This window comes from Apium graveolens, chromosome 3 (assembly GCF_009905375.1).
Source record: "Apium graveolens cultivar Ventura chromosome 3, ASM990537v1, whole genome shotgun sequence".
Lineage (NCBI taxonomy): Eukaryota > Viridiplantae > Streptophyta > Magnoliopsida > Apiales > Apiaceae > Apium > Apium graveolens.
In genome coordinates, this window is record NC_133649.1 from 57,512,110 (window position 1) to 57,517,189 (window position 5,080).

Below are 5,080 nucleotides of genomic sequence, written 5' to 3' on the forward strand. Positions count from 1 at the left end.
GAAAGGTCAGATGCAATAATAACAGGTAAAGTAAATGCATCACCTAAAAAAGCATACCTTAAATGTTCAGGTAATGGCTTGATCTCCAAGGTAGGTGCTTCCTCTATTGATGGTTTGAGCTTTCCTTCAGCGTTCTTGAGGTCAGAAGTACCAAGAGATTCAAACGGCATGTCCAGCTTCAGATATTGTAATTGCTCGTTGCCATCTTCATCATCACTGTCAAAATCCCCCACTAAGGCCTTTTCTAATGCATCATACATTAGCATGTGATCGAGTTCTGAAGTAACCGCAGAATCAATCACATCCACTTTTAAGCACTTCCCATCTTCTGTAGGGAATTTCATTGCCTTGAACACGTTGAAGGTCACATCCTGATCTTGTACCCGCATAGTAAGTTCACCTTTCTGCACATCTATCAAGGTACGGCCAGTAGCCAAGAAAGGTCTTCCCAAGATTATGGGAATCTTCTTATCTTCCTCAAAATCCAGAATAACAAAATCTGCAGGAAAGAAGAGCTTATCCACCTTGACTAGGACATCCTCCACTATGCCCCTTAGGTAAGTAATAGAACGATCAGCCAATTGTAGAGACATGTATATGGGTTTTGGATCAGGAAAATCCAACTTTTTAAAGATCGACAATGGCATCAGATTGATGCTTGCTCCCAAATCACAAAGGCACTTGTCAAATGACAACTTGCCAATGGTGCAAGGAATGGTGAAGCTACCTGGATCTTTAAGCTTTGGAGGTAACTTTTGTTAGCAGAACAGCGCTGTATTCTTTCGTTAGAGCAACGGTCTCAAGGTCATCCAGTTTCACCTTCCTTGAAAGAATACTCTTCATAAACTTCGCATAACTAGGCATTTGCTCCAGAGCTTCAACGAAAGGTATATTGATGTGAAGTTTCTTGAACACCTCCAGAAACTTACCGAACTGTTTATCCAGCTTTTGTTGCTGCAATCTCTTAGGGAAAGGTGGTGGAGGATAGAGCTATTTCTCCCCTGTATTACCCTCAGGCAGAGTGTGTTCAACAGTAGTCTTCCTTGGTTCCGCTTTCTCCTTTTGCTTAGCTTCTTCATCTCTAACTTCAGCTTCTCCTTCTTTTACCTTTTCAGCGTCAGCAACTTTCCCAGACCTTAAGGTAATAGCCTTGACTTGCTCTTTAGCTTCCTTCCTGCCTGGTACTTCCGTGTCACTGGGAAGTGTGCCAGGTTGATGATTGAGCACTGCATTGGCAATTTGACCGATTTGATTTTCCAAGGTCTTGATAGAAACCGCCTGACTCTTGCATAACAGCTTCAGTTCCTCAAAATCAGCACTAGTAGGTGCACCTGCACTTCCCTGTTGAGGATATGATTGCCTTTGAGCATACTGCTGTGGTTGCTGGAATCCAGGTGGATTAAACTATTTACTCACACCTTGTTGATATGGTGGCTGAATAGCATTCTGATTATTACCCCAGCTGAAATTTGGGTGATTTCTGTTGTTAGGATGATAAGTAGCTGGCACAGGCTACTGTTGTCGCTGATAATTGTTCACATACTGAACAGATTCGTTGACAAGAGAACACTGATCCGTAGCATGAGAACCTGCACAAAGCTCACAGACTATAACTATTTGATTAACTCCATATATAGCTAGAGAATCAACCTTCATCGACAGCGCTTGAAGCTGCGCTGCAATAGCGGTGGCTGCATCGACTTCCAGAATACCTGTTACCTTCCCGGGTATCATCCTCTGAGTTGGGTTTTGATGCTCATTTGCAGCCATATACTCGATAAGATTATAAGCCTCAGTATAGCTTTTGGCCCATAAGGCACCTCCAGCTGCTGCATCGAGCATGGGCCGAGATTGGGCCCCCAAACCATTATAGAAACCAGTGATCACCATCCAATCAGGCATTCCATGATGTGGACACTTTCTCAACATTTCCTTGTAGCGTTCCCAAGCTTCGCACATAGATTCTGTAGGTTGCTGCGCAAACTGAGTAAGAGCACTCCTCATAGCAGCAGTCTTTGCCATCGGATAAAACTTCACAAGAAACTTTTGCGCAAGATCTTGCCAAGTAGTGATGGACCCAGCTGGTTCAGAATGTAACCAGTCCTTAGCTTTGTCCCTCAGTGAGAATGGGAAAAGCCTCAGCTTGATAGCCTCATCAGTCACGCCATTATACTTGAAAGTGCTGCAGATCTCGACAAAATTCCTTATGTGCATGTTGGGGTCTTCAGTCGCAGCTCCTCCAAAAGAAACAGAATTCTGCACCATCTGAATAGTGCCCCGCTTGATTTCAAAGGTGTTAGCTTGAATAGCCGGATGAAGAATGCATGACTGAATGTCATCAATTTTAGGCCGAGAAAAGTCCATAAGAGCTGTATCAGCCTAAACAATACGATCACCCATGATTACTGGTTCTTTCTGCTCAGTTCCTAAATCTGAATCTTCAAAATCTATCTTCTCCAGAATATCAAGAACTTCGTCTGTGTCCTCAGCTGTATCTAAAGTCCTCTTGTGAGTACGAGAACGAGTTTGCATAAACGCTCGCTAAAGTACCTGAAACACAACCAGAAACAATAAGTAACAACTACGTCCTAATCACTGAGTCCTAACGACCAATGATGGTAAGTACATAAACTAAACAATTACGCCGAGTCCCTGGCAGCGGCGCCTAAAAACTTGTTAGGGCGGAAACACGCGCTACTAATACATGCAAGTATACGCGTTCACAAGTAATATAAAATACTTTCTAGTTCGTTCCCAGAGAGACTCAGACTAATTTGTTTAATTAAACTCACGCACCAACGTATGATTACTTCTCAATTTTAAGACACTAACACTTAGAATTGTTGACTAAATATTAACTACAATTAATTACTTAATTAATCACTTAAATAACACTTCAATTAACAATGTTAAAACACTCATGAGATCACAACTTCATTACTACTTCCTTCAATAGTTATTATTATTACCCTTAGTATGCAACAATGATGATATTAATCGAATAACACGAAACTGATAAAAGCCAACTTTCATTGTACTAATACCATTCTACCAAGCATCCACAATTAAGATAGAAGTTGAATAGGCATCAATTATGTTGAGTTCCTATATGTCTACAGAAATTTACAACATAACGATTTAAGCACAAGTCATTCCTTTTGATTACATAGGGCGGATAAAACTGTTAGAGTTACCCACTAATCATGTACATCATACATGAACCTATGCTAGCATGGCAAGTTCTAAATCTCAAGATCCACCGTCGATTCACAAGAGATTAACACCCTATCTTATATGTTCGTGACGCACATAAGACGAATACGCACAACCAATACTAGATATCATACAATCATCACACACTAAGGTATCAAACAATTAACTAAAGAATTCCATAGTAAATCCGTTACGACCCCATGATCACGATTAGCCCATGATAACACTTATCGTCATCATGGGTTCATATGAAATCATGATAAACAAACACAAGAGAATAATAACTAAACTAATTATATTAAATCAGAGTACGTCACAAGAGTAATTAGGTTCAAAGTAAGAAAACTAGCATCCAATGTTACAACGAAACAAGAATCACAAGAAAATATGCTTCCTCTTCGTTGTTGTATGCTAAAACGGTCTTCTTCCTTATCTCCTTCGCTCCTTGCTTAATACCACGATCCAACCTCGTGAAAACGTCTCCAAATCTACTTATATAATAGTCCCATAAAACTCAGATTACATAGAAGTTGGAAGCCAAATAGAAGTAGAAGTCTAAAATATTTTATCAAAATTCCCGACCCTGCGCGGCCGCTCAGCTATGCTGAGCGGGCGCTTAGCCTTCTGCGCGGCCGCTCAGCATAGCTCAGCGGGCGCTTAGGACCCTACTGGAAAATTCCTGAGTTTGCTCTGTTTCTTTGCTGTAATCTGCCCCTTTCTTTCCTCTCGCAATGGTGAACACATGCCAAGGCTTATTCTTGATGATTACTCCTCCGAAATGCAACTAATACCCTGAAATGCATAAACACTAGAAAAACGCATCAAATACACAAAATACTTGATTTCAAGGCACCAATTTAACTATTTTAAGACGTTCTAAGTGGTATAAAATGCCACTTATCAATTATGCCTTCATGGTGTTATGAATCACCCTATGCTTCAAGATAAATATTGTTTATAATCCAGCTTATTGATTTACATTGGTTATCATATTGAATTGTTTTAGAATTGGATGGTTTTATAAATGTGGACCAGATTCGTGGTCGGACCAGATTCATGGTCATAATAGGCCAATGTTTGCCTCAGATCCAGTATATAGAGCAAAGCTGAAAGCTTTGCTCGAGGTTAGTGCATGACTGATCAGCAGCCTAACCTTGATTTTTAAAATGAAAAGTGAATATCCAATTCTAATCATTGCTTATTCAGAAACTTGATTCTTTTGAATCACTTCAATTGATTATTGTTTAACATCAATTGTTGCTATTATGACTTGCTGAGCTAGTTAGCTCACTCTTGCAAAACTTTTTATGCTTTCAAAGTTTAAAAGGAAAGTGTTGGTAACGAGGATTCCCTGTCCAGTGTGCGAGCTAGGGTTTCCGGTTAAGTTGGATCGAGCTAGCAGGAGCTTTACATTGTAAATAAGATATGTAAGATTGTAAGAACAATATTATTATCAGTGGTAAGTTGAACTAGTTGGGATTTGGTATGATATAATAAAAGTTAAGGTTGTGGTTTGTTTTCATACTTTAACCTGTTGCGATCCGTGGTTGTGTACAGAAGGGTCAATGCATATAATATTTTATATACATGTTTGTATATTGTGTGTGTGTTGTGAGCCCCAAACTTCTGATCCGGGTTTGGAGGGAGTCATAGGTTGGTATCAGAGCTATAGGTTATAAGTCACTGAAACAAGCCTAGATTGTCAGAAATGGGTAGAGAGTAAGATTAGAATTAAGAAATAGAGAAATAGAACGTCGAGAGGTTGAGTGCGACCAAATAGTAGGTTTTAGTGCGATCCGTGATGAGATTTGACATCCTTATCTAGCGATGCAATTTTCAGATGGCAGCGATGGAAGATTCTTTTATC

At 39.9% G+C, this 5,080-nt stretch overlaps 1 non-coding gene across 1 annotated transcript; it reads left to right on the forward strand.

Annotated features, from left to right (window-relative positions):
- The first annotated feature begins 1,900 nt into the window (after positions 1-1,900).
- On the forward strand, positions 1,901-2,007 carry LOC141715618 (small nucleolar RNA R71). Its single transcript, XR_012572374.1, has one exon. It is a non-coding gene; the product is annotated as a small nucleolar RNA R71 (small nucleolar RNA).
- Positions 2,008-5,080: the final 3,073 nt, after the last annotated feature.